Source organism: Phyllobates terribilis, unplaced genomic scaffold (assembly GCF_046119375.1).
Source record: "Phyllobates terribilis strain yellow unplaced genomic scaffold, ASM4611937v1 Scaffold_1__5_contigs__length_1240528914, whole genome shotgun sequence".
NCBI classification, from domain to species: Eukaryota; Metazoa; Chordata; class Amphibia; order Anura; family Dendrobatidae; genus Phyllobates; species Phyllobates terribilis.
The window spans coordinates 559,742,566-559,754,836 of NW_027362761.1; the positions used below are offsets into that span (position 1 = coordinate 559,742,566).

The 12,271-nt window shown below is 41.9% G+C and overlaps 1 protein-coding gene across 1 annotated transcript in view; it reads left to right on the forward strand.

Annotated features, from left to right (window-relative positions):
* LOC141168944 (CD5 antigen-like) overlaps window positions 1-12,271 on the forward strand; it is a 154,345-nt gene that overhangs the window by 29,399 nt on the left and 112,675 nt on the right. The window lies entirely within an intron of this gene.

Genomic DNA, 12,271 nt, shown 5'->3' on the forward strand with positions numbered 1-12,271 from the left:
GACATCCCAGTGTGGTTTCGCAGTTCCACTGGTCAAATCGCTGTACTATCCAGTTTCGGGCCTTTGGTATCTAAAAAAAAAAGCAGTTTGAGTGTGTCTCTCACTGTTCAGCCGCAAATATCTCTATTTAAAAAAGTGTGGTATACCCAAGTAAACAATAACTGTGGTTTTGCCATCCCACGGTAAAAAATCTCTATTATTCAGCTTTTGGTAGTTTTTTCCATAAAGAAAAACAGTAGTGTCTCCTGACTGTTGTGACACAAAAATATATCTGTTGAAAATAGTCTTGTGTAGGCCCGACATCCCAGTGTGGTTTCGCAGTTCCACGGGTCAAATCGCTGTACTATCCAGTTTTGGACCTTTGGTATCTAAAAAAAAAAGCAGTTTGAGTGTGTCGCTCACTATTCAGCCGCAAATATCTCTATTTAAAAAAGTGTGGTATAACCCAGTAAACAATAACTGTGGTTTTGCCATCCCACGGTAAAAAATCTATACTATTCAGCTTTTGGTAGTTTTTTCCGTAAAGAAAAACAGTAGTGTCTCCTGACTGTTGTGACACAAAAATATATCTGTTGAAAATAGTCTTGTGTAGGCCCGATATCCCAGTGTGGTTTCGCAGTTCCACGGGTCAAATCGCTGTACTATCCAGTTTTGGACCTTTGGTATCTAAAAAAAAAAGCAGTTTGAGTGTGTCGCTCACTATTCAGCCGCAAATATCTCTATTTAAAAAAGTGTGGTATACCCCAGTAAACAATAACTGTGGTTTTGCCATCCCACGGTAAAAAATCTATACTATTCAGCTTTTGGTAGTTTTTTCCGTAAAGAAAAACAGTAGTGTTTCCTGACTGTTGTGACACAAAAATATATCTGTTGAAAATAGTCTTCTGTAGGCCCGACATCCCAGTGTGGTTTCGCAGTTCCACGGGTCAAATCGCTGTTCTATCCAGTTTTGGGCCTTTGGTATCTAAAAAAATAGCAGTTTGAGTGTGTCGCTCACTGTTCATCCGCAAATATCTCTATTTAAAAAAGGGTGGTATACCCCAGTAAACAATAACTGTGGTTTTGCCATCCCACGGTAAAAAATCTCTATTATTCAGCTTTTGGTCGTTTTTTCCGTAAAGAAAAACAGTAGTGTCTCCTGACTGTTGTGACACAAAAATATATCTGTTGAAAATAGTCTTGTGTAGGCCCGACATCCCAGTGTGGTTTCACAGTTCCACGGGTCAAATCGCTGTACTATCCAGTTTTGGGCCTTTGGTATCTAAAAAAAAAGCAGTTTGAGTGTGTCGCTCACTGTTCAGCCGCAAATATCTCTATTTAAAAAAGTGTGGTATACCCCAGTAAACAATAACTGTGGTTTTGCCATCCCACGGTAAAAAATCTCTATTATTCAGCTTTTGGTACTTTTTTCCGTAAAGAAAAACAGTAGTGTCTCCTGACTGTTGTGACACAAAAATATATCTGTTGAAAATAGTCTTGTGTAGGCCCGACATCCCAGTGTGGTTTCGCAGTTCCACGGGTCAAATCGCTGTACTATCCAGTTTTGGGCCTTTGGTATCTAAAAAAAAAGCAGGTTGAGTGTGTCGCTCACTGTTCAGCCGCAAATATCTCTATTTAAAAAAGTGTGGTATACCACAGTAAACAATAACTGTGGTTTTGCCATCCCACGGTAAAAAATCTCTATTATTCAGCTTTTGGTAGTTTTTTCCGTAAAGAAAAACAGTAGTGTCTCCTGACTGTTGTGACACAAAAATATATCTGTTGAAAATAGTCTTGTGTAGGCCCGACATCCCAGTGTGGTTTCGCAGTTCCATGGGTCAAATCGCTGTACTATCCAGTTTTGGGCCTTTGGTATCTAAAAAAAAACAGTTTGAGTGTGTCGCTCACTGTTCAGCCGCAAATATCTCTATTTAAAAAAGTGTGGTATACCCCAGTAAACAATAACGGTGGTTTTGCCATCCCACGGTAAAAAATCTCTATTATTCAGCTTTTGGTACTTTTTTTCCATAAAGAAAAACAGTAGTGTCTCCTGACTGTTGTGACACAAAAATATATCTTTTGAAAATAGTCTTGTGTAGGCCCGACATCCCAGTGTGGTTTCGCAGTTCCACGGGTCAAATCGCTGTACTATCCAGTTTTGGACCTTTGGTATCTAAAAAAAAAAGCAGTTTGAGTGTGTCACTCACTATTCAGCCGCAAATATCTCTATTTAAAAAAGTGTGGTATACCCCAGTAAACAATAACTGTGGTTTTGCCATCCCACGGTAAAAAATCTATACTATTCAGCTTTTGGTAGTTTTTTCCGTAAAGAAAAACAGTAGTGTTTCCTGACTGTTGTGACACAAAAATATATCTGTTGAAAATAGTCTTGTGTAGGCCTGACATCCCAATTTGGTTTCGCAGTTCCACGGGTCAAATCGCTGTTCTATCCAGTTTTGGGCCTTTGGTATCTAAAAAAAGAGCATTTTGAGTGTGTCGCTCACTGTTCAGCCGCAAATATCTCTATTTAAAAAAGTGTGGTATACCCCAGTAAACAATAACTGTGGTTTTGCCATCCCACGGTAAAAAATCTCTATTATTCAGCTTTTGGTCGTTTTTTCCGTAAAGAAAAACAGTAGTGTCTCCTGACTGTTGTGACACAAAAATATATCTGTTGAAAATAGTCTTGTGTAGGCCCGACATCCCAGTGTGGTTTCGCAGTTCCACAGGTGAAATCGCTGTACTATCCAGTTTCGGACCTTTGGTATCTAAAAAAAAAAGCAGTTTGAGTGTGTCTCTCACTGTTCAGCCGCAAATATCTCTATTTAAAAAAGTGTGGTATACCCCAGTAAACAATAACTGTGGTTTTGCCATCCCACGGTAAAAAATCTCTATTATTCAGCTTTTGGTAGTTTTTTCCATAAAGAAAAACAGTAGTGTCTCCTGACTGTTGTGACACAAAAATATATCTGTTGAAAATAGTCTTGTGTAGGCCCGACATCCCAGTGTGGTTTCGCAGTTCCACGGGTCAAATCGCTGTACTATCCAGTTTTGGACCTTTGGTATCTAAAAAAAAAAGCAGTTTGAGTGTGTCGCTCACTATTCAGCCGCAAATATCTCTATTTAAAAAAGTGTGGTATACCCCAGTAAACAATAACTGTGGTTTTGCCATCCCACGGTAAAAAATCTATACTATTCAGCTTTTGGTAGTTTTTTCCGTAAAGAAAAACAGTAGTGTTTCCTGACTGTTGTGACACAAAAATATATCTGTTGAAAATAGTCTTGTGTAGGCCCGACATCCCAGTGTGGTTTCGCAGTTCCACGGGTCAAATCGCTGTTCTATCCAGTTTTGGGCCTTTGGTATCTAAAAAAAGAGCAGTTTGAGTGTGTCGCTCACTGTTCAGCCGCAAATATCTCTATTTAAAAAAGTGTGTCATACCCCAGTAAACAATAACTGTGGTTTTGCCATCCCACGGTAAAAAATCTCTATTATTCAGCTTTTGGTAGTTTTTTCCGTAAAGAAAAACAGTAGTGTCTCCTGACTGTTGTGACACAAAAATATATCTGTTGAAAATAGTCTTGTGTAGGCCCGATATCCCAGTGTGGTTTCGCAGTTCCACGGGTCAAATCGCTGTACTATCCAGTTTTGGGCCTTTGGTATCTAAAAAAAACAGTTTGAGTGTGTCGCTCACTGTTCAGCCGCAAATATCTCTATTTAAAAAAGTGTGGTATACCCCAGTAAACAATAACTGTGGTTTTGCCATCCCACGGTAAAAAATCTCTATTATTCAGCTTTTGGTCGTTTTTTCCGTAAAGAAAAACAGTAGTGTCTCCTGACTGTTGTGACACAAAAATATATCTGTTGAAAATAGTCTTGTGTAGGCCCGACATCCCAGTGTGGTTTCACAGTTCCACGGGTCAAATCGCTATACTATCCAGTTTTGGGCCTTTGGTATCTAAAAAAAAAGCAGTTTGAGTGTGTCGCTCACTGTTCAGCCGCAAATATCTCTATTTAAAAAAGTGTGGTATACCCCAGTAAACAGTAACTGTGGTTTTGCCATCCCACGGTAAAAAATCTCTATTATTCAGCTTTTGGTACTTTTTTCCGTAAAGAGAAACAGTAGTGTCTCCTGACTGTTGTGACACAAAAATATATCTGTTGAAAATAGTCTTGTGTATGCCCGACATCCCAGTGTGGTTTCGCAGTGCCACGGGTCAAATCGCTGTACTATCCAGTTTTGGGCCTTTGGTATCTAAAAAAAAACAGTTTGAGTGTGTCGCTCACTGTTCAGCCGCAAATATCTCTATTTAAAAAAGTGTGGTATACCCTAGTAAACAATAACTGTGGTTTTGCCATCCCACGGTAAAAAATCTCTATTATTCAGCTTTTGGTAGTTTTTTCCGTAAAGAAAAACAGTAGTGTCTCCTGACTGTTGTGACACAAAAATATATCTTTTCAAAATAGTCTTGTGTAGGCCCGACATCCCAGTGTGGTTTCGCAGTTCCACTGGTCAAATCACTGTACTATCCAGTTTTGGGCCTTTGGTATCTAAAAAAAAAGCAGTTTGAGTGTGTCGCTCACTGTTCAGCCGCAAATATCTCTATTTAAAAAAGTGTGGTATACCCCAGTAAACAATAACTGTGGTTTTGCCATCCCACGGTAAAAAATCTCTATTATTCAGCTTTTGGTAGTTTTTTCCGTAAAGAAAAACAGTAGTGTCTCCTGACTGTTGTGACACAAAAATATATCTGTTGAAAATAGTCTTGTGTAGGCCCGACATCCCAGTGTGGTTTCACAGTTCCATGGGTCAAATCGCTGTACTATCCAGTTTTGGGCCTTTGGTATCTAAAAAAAAAGCAGTTTGAGTGTGTCGCTCACTGTTCAGCCGCAAATATCTCTATTTAAAAAAGTGTGGTATACCCCAGTAAACAATAACGGTGGTTTTGCCATCCCACGGTAAAAAATCTCTATTATGCAGCTTTTGGTACTTTTTTTCCATAAAGAAAAACAGTAGTGTCTCCTGACTGTTGTGACACAAAAATATATCTTTTGAAAATAGTCTTGTGTAGGCCCGACATCCCAGTGTGGTTTCGCAGTTCCACGGGTCAAATCGCTGTACTATCCAGTTTTGGACCTTTGGTATCTAAAAAAAAAAGCAGTTTGAGTGTGTCACTCACTATTCAGCCGCAAATATCTCTATTTAAAAAAGTGTGGTATACCCCAGTAAACAATAACTGTGGTTTTGCCATCCCACGGTAAAAAATCTATACTATTCAGCTTTTGGTAGTTTTTTCCGTAAAGAAAAACAGTAGTGTTTCCTGACTGTTGTGACACAAAAATATATCTGTTGAAAATAGTCTTGTGTAGGCCTGACATCCCAGTTTGGTTTCGCAGTTCCACGGGTCAAATCGCTGTTCTATCCAGTTTTGGGCCTTTGGTATCTAAAAAAAGAGCAGTTTGAGTGTGTCGCTCACTGTTCAGCCGCAAATATCTCTATTTAAAAAAGTGTGGTATACCCCAGTAAACAATAACTGTGGTTTTGCCATCCCACGGTAAAAAATCTCTATTATTCAGCTTTTGGTAGTTTTTTCCGTAAAGAAAAACAGTAGTGTCTCCTGACTGTTGTGACACAAAAATATATCTGTTGAAAATAGTCTTGTGTAGGCCCGACATCCCAGTGTGGTTTCGCAGTTCCACGGGTCAAATCGCTGTACTGTCTAGTTTTGGGCCTTTGGTATCTAAAAAAAAGCAGTTTGAGTGTGTCGCTCACTGTTCAGCCACAAATATCTCTATTTAAAAAAGTGTGGTATACCCCCGTAAACAATAACTGTGGTTTTGCCATCCCACGGTAAAAAATCTCTATTATTCAGCTTTTGGTAGTTTTTTCCGTAAAGAAAAACAGTAGTGTCTCCTGACTGTTGTGACACAAAAATATATCTGTTGAAAATAGTCTTGTGTAGGCCCGACATCCCAGTGTGGTTTCGCAGTTCCACGGGTCAAATCGCTGTACTATCCAGTTTTGTGCCTTTGGTATCTAAAAAAAAGCAGGTTGAGTGTGTCGCTCACTGATCAGCCGCAAATATCTCTATTTAAAAAAGTGTGGTATACCCCAGTAAAAAATAACTGTGGTTTTGCCATCCCACGGTAAAAAATCTCTATTATTCAGCTTTTGGTAGTTTTTTCCGTAAAGAAAAACAGTAGTGTCTCCTGACTGTTGTGACACAAAAATATATCTGTTGAAAATAGTCTTGTGTAGGCCCGACATCCCAGTGTGGTTTCGCAGTTCCACGGGTCAAATCACTGTACTATCCAGTTTTGGGCCTTTGGTATCTAAAAAAAAACTGTTTGAGTGTGTCGCTCACTGTTCAGCCGCAAATATCTCTATTTAAAAAAGTGTGGTATACCCCAGTAAACAATAACTGTGGTTTTGCCATCCCACGGTAAAAAATCTCTATTATTCAGCTTTTGGTACTTTTTTCCGTAAAGAAAAACAGTGGTGTCTCCTGACTGTTTTGACACAAAAATATATCTGTTGAAAATAGTCTTGTGTAGGCCCGACTTCCCAGTGTGGTCTCGCAGTTCCACGGGTCAAATCGCTGTACTATCCAGTTTTGGGCCTTTGGTATCTAAAAAAAAAGCAGTTTGAGTGTGTCGCTCACTGTTCAGCCGCAAATATCTCTATTTAAAAAAGTGTGGTATACTCCCGTAAAAAATAACTGTGGTTTTGCCATCCCACGGTAAAAAATCTCAATTGTTCAACTTTTGGTAGTTTTTTCCGTAAAGAAAAACAGTAGTATCTCCTGACTGTTGTGACACAAAAATATATCTTTTGAAAATAGTCTTGTGTAGGCCCGACATCCCAGTGTGGTTTCGCAGTTCCACGGGTCAAATCGCTGTACTATCCAGTTTTGGGCCTTTGGTATCTAAAAAAAAAAGCAGTTTGAGTGTGTCGCTCACTGTTCAGCCGCAAATATCTCTATTTAAAAAAGTGTGGTATACCCCAGTAAACAATAACTGTGGTTTTGCCATCCCACGGTAAAAAATCTCTATTATTCAGCTTTTGGTAGTTTTTTCCATAAAGAAAAACAGTAGTGTCTCCTGACTGTTGTGACACAAAAATATATCTGTTGAAAATAGTCTTGTGTAGGCCCGACATCCCAGTGTGGTTTCGCAGTTCCACGGGTCAAATCGCTGTACTATCCAGTTTTGGGCCTTTGGTATCTAAAAAAAAAGCAGTTTGAGTGTGTCGCTCACTGTTCAGCCGCAGATATCTCTATTTAAAAAAGTGTGGTATACCCCAGTAAACAATAACTGTGGTTTTGCCATCCCACGGTAAAAAATCTCTATTATTCAGCTTTTGGTAGTTTTTTCCGTGAAGAAAAACAGTAGCGTCTCCTGACTGTTGTGACACAAAAATTTTATCTGTTGAAAATAGTCTTGTGTAGGCCCGACATCCCAGTGTGGTTTCGCAGTTCTACGGGTCAAATCGCTGTACTATCCAGTTTTGGGTATTTGGTATCTAAAAAAAAAAGCAGTTTGAGTGTGTCGCTCACTGTTCAGCCGCAAATATCTCTATTTAAAAATGTGTGGTATACCCCAGTAAACAATAACTGTGGTTTTGCCATCCCACGGTAAAAAATCTCTATTATTCAGCTTTTGGTAGTTTTTTCCATAAAGAAAAACAGTAGTGTCTCCTGACTGTTGTGACACAAAAATATATCTGTTGAAAATAATCTTGTGTAGGCCCGACATCCCAGTGTGGTTTCGCAGTTCCACGGGTCAAATCGCTGTACTATCCAGTTTTGGGCCTTTGGTATCTAAAAAAAAAGCAGTTTGAGTGTGTCGCTCACTGTTCAGCCGCAAATATCTCTATTTAAAAAAGTGTGGTATACCCCAGTAAGCAATAACTGTGGTTTTGCCATCCCACGGTAAAAAATCTCTATTATTCAGCTTTTGGTAGTTTTTTCCGTAAAGAAAAACAGTAGTGTCTCCTGACTGTTGTGACACAAAAATATATCTGTTGAAAATAGTCTTGTGTAGGCCCGACATCCCAGTGTGGTTTCGCAGTTCCACGGGTCAAATCGCTGTACTATCCAGTTTTGGGCCTTTGGTATCTAAAAAAAAAAGCAGTTTGAGTGTGTCGCTCACTGTTCAGCCGCAAATATCTCTATTTAAAAAAGTGTGGTATACCCCAGTAAACAATAACTGTGGTTTTGCCATCCCACGGTAAAAAATCTCTATTATTCAGCTTTTGGTAGTTTTTTCCATAAAGAAAAACAGTAGTGTCTCCTGACTGTTGTGACACAAAAATATATCTGTTGAAAATAGTCTTGTGTAGGCCCGACATCCCAGTGTGGTTTCGCAGTTCCACGGGTCAAATCGCTGTACTATCCAGTTTTTGGCCTTTGGTATCTAAAAAAAAAGCAGTTTGAGTGTGTCGCTCACTGTTCAGCCGCAAATATCTCTATTTAAAAAAGTGAGTTATACCCCAGTAAAAAATAACTGTGGTTTTGCCATCCCACGGTAAAAAATCTCTATTATTCAGCTTTTGGTCGTTTTTTCCGTAAAGAAAAACAGTAGTGTCTCCTGACTGTTGTGACACAAAAATATATCTGTTGAAAATAGTCTTGTGTAGGCCCGACATTCCAGTGTGGTTTTGCAGTTCCACGGGTCAAATCGCTGTACTATCTAGTTTTGCGCCTTTGGTATCTAAAAAAAAGCAGTTTGAGTGTGTCGCTCACTGTTCAGCCGCAAATATCTCTATTTAAAAAAGTGTGGTATACCCCAGTAAACAATAACTGTGGTTTTGCCATCCCACGGTAAAAAATCTCTATTATTCAGCTTTTGGTAGTTTTTTCCGTAAAGAAAAACAGTAGTGTCTCCTGACTGTTGTGACACAAAAATATATCTGTTGAAAATAGTCTTGTGTAGGCCCGACATCCCAGCGTGGTTTCACAGTTCCACGGGTCAAATCGCTGTACTATCCAGTTTTGGGCCTTTGGTATCTAAAAAAAAAAGCAGGTTGAGTGTGTCGCTCACTGTTCAGCCGCAAATATCTCTATTTAAAAAAGTGTGGTATACCCCAGTAAAAAATAACTGTGGTTTTGCCATCCCACGGTAAAAAATCTCTATTATTCAGCTTTTGGTAGTTTTTTCCGTAAAGAAAAACAGTAGTGTCTCCTGACTGTTGTGACACAAAAATATATCTTTTGAAAATAGTCTTGTGTAGGCCCGACATCCCAGTGTGGTTTCGCAGTTCCACTGGTCAAATCACTGTACTATCCAGTTTTGGGCCTTTGGTATCTAAAAAAAAAGCAGTTTGAGTGTGTCGCTCACTGTTCAGCCGCAAATATCTTTATTCAAAAAAGTGTGGTATACCCCAGTAAACAATAACTGTGGTTTTGCCATCCCACGGTAAAAAATCTCTATTATTCAGCTTTTGGTAGTTTTTTCCGTAAAGAAAAACAGTAGTGTCTCCTGACTGTTGTGAAACAAAAATATATCTGTTGAAAATAGTCTTGTGTAGGCCCGACATCCCAGTGTGGTTTCGCAGTTCCACGGGTCAAATCGCTGTACTATCCAGTTTTGGGCCTTTGGTATCTAAAAAAAAAGCAGTTTGAGTGTGTCGCTCACTGTTCAGCCGCAAATATCTCTATTTAAAAAAGTGTGGTATACCCCAGTAAACAATAACTGTGGTTTTGCCATCCCACGGTAAAAAATCTCTATTATTCAGCTTTTGGTAGTTTTTTCCGTAAAGAAAAACAGTAGTGTCTCCTGACTGTTGTGACACAAAAATATATCTGTTGAAAATAGTCTTGTGTAGGCCCGACATCCCAGTGTGGTTTCACAGTTCCACGGGTCAAATCGCTGTACTATCCAGTTTTGGGCCTTTGGTATCTAAAAAAAAAGCAGTTTGAGTGTGTCGCTCACTGTTCAGCCGCAAATATCTCTATTTAAAAAAGTGTGGTATACCCCAGTAAACAATAACTGTGGTTTTCCTCTTCCACGGTTCTAATCTACTCTTTATTACCCTTTTTCCATTGATAGTGCAAGTGTAAGATATTTTACTTCATTTACAATGGGCAAGGCGCGTGGCAAGGGACGTGGAAGTGGACGTTCTGGTGATGGTTCGTGCAGAGGACGGGGCCGTGGCCAAGGTGAAAATGTGCCACAACCAACAGCCACATCTTCTCGCTCCCACTTCTTGACCGAATTACTAGGGAAGCACAGAACAACACCAGTATTGAGAACTGATCAGTGTGAACAGGTTATTAATTGGATAGCAGATAATACTTCCAGTTACCTGGGCACCACCACCTCCGGTCTGTCTTCCACACGGTCAACTCTTAGTAGCCGTGAGTCTCGACCGCATACTCCTCCTCACCCTGATGCTCCTTCCTCCCACCATGCCGAGTGTCGTCAGACAGCAATTGATCCCACACTTGGACACTCTGAAGAGCTGTTCACTGGTCCATTTCCATATTTGGGCCCCTCGCCTGATACACTTGAAGTGGTGGAAGAGGAGATCCCATGTTGCGATGCCCAAATATTTGAACAGCCACGGCCACAGGAAGTCGACGTTGGCAATCTGTCACAAGAGGTGGACGATGACGAGACACAATTGCCAGGAAGTGAGGAGGAGGATCGTGGTGCGCAAGTGGAAGAGGAGGAGGTGGTGGATGATCTAGTAACTGACCCAACGTGGAAGGAGGACATGCAGAGTGAGGCCAGCAGCACACAGGGGGAGGGAGGCAGAGCACCCCAACAGGCAGGAAGAAGCAGTGTGGTGGCCGCAGACAGAAGGCAGGCCACCGTTCCCCGTAACACCAACACGAGGGACGTTGCCAGTACACGCGGTAGGTCTTCCAGAGTCTGGAATTTTTTTCAAGACTCTGCTGATAACCCCAAAAAGGCCATATGTTCCACCTGCCATGCCAGCATCAGCAGGGGTGACAAAACTACCAGCCTGATCACCACCAGCATGATCAGGCACATGGCAGCAAAGCACCCGACTTTGTGGGGCGAAACCCAGCATCCACGACCAGTGTCAGCGGGTGTCACCACTGCTTCTTCCACTGTTGTGCGTGCAATAGAACCCCCTGTTGTGTGTGCAAGGCAATCCCCTGTCCATATTGCATGTAAAGATGCCCCCTCCTCTCAGTCTTCACTTGTTATGGCAGTTTCTCAAGAAACAGCATCAACGTCCACGTCCCACTGCAGCGTTCAATTGTCCATATCCCAGACCTTTGAACGAAAGCGGAAATTCGCAGCTAACGCCCCACAGGCCACAGTCCTAAATTCGCACATTTCACGACTGCTTGCATTGGAAATGCTGCCTTTTAGGCTGGTGGAGATGGAATCCTTCCGCAATCTTATGGCGGTGGCCGTCCCTCGGTACTCGGTCCCCAGCCGACACTATTTTGCCCGGTGTGCCATCCCCGCACTACACAAGCACGTGTCCCAAAGCATCTGCCGTGTCCTCAACAACGCAGTTACTGGGAGAGTCCACCTGACAACGGACACGTGGACAAGTGCTTGTGGCCAGGGACGGTACATCTCTCTGACGGCACACTGGGTAAACATAGTGGAAGCCGGGACCCAGTCGGACCTTGGGACGGAACACATCCTCCCCACACCGAGGATTGCGGGCCCTATGTCAGTCAGAGTTGCCCCCACAGTGTACAGCTCCTGCGCATCCTCCTCCTCCTCCTCCTCATGTTCAGCCTCCATCTCAGATATCACCACATCAGTTACAAGATGGAAGCATTGCAGTACTGCCTCCGCCAAGCGGCAACAGGCTGTGCTGAAATTCATAAGCTTAGGTGATAAACCTCACACTGCTTGTGAGTTGTGGACAGCTGTGAAAGAGCAGGCAGATCTGTGGCTGAGACCGCTGAACCTACATCCCGGCATGGTCGTGTGTGACAATGGCCGTAACCTGGTGGCGGCTCTGAGGCGAGGTGAGATCACACACGTACCATGCCTGCCTCATGTGCTTAACCTCGTGGTTCAGCGGTTTCTTAAATCGTACCCCGAGTTGCCAGATCTGCTCGTGAAAGTACGCCGCCTGTCAGCTCATTTTCGCAAGTCGGCTACAGCTTCCGCCGCCCTTGCTGTGTTGCAGCAGCGTTTGCAGCTTCCGGCACACCGACTGGTGTGTGATGTCCCCACAGGTTGGAACTCTACCCTCCACATATTGCAAAGGATTTGTGAGCAGAAGAGAGCAGTTGTGGAGTACCAGCTGCAACAAGGCCGTCAATATTCAGGTCAGACTCCACACATAAGACCTCA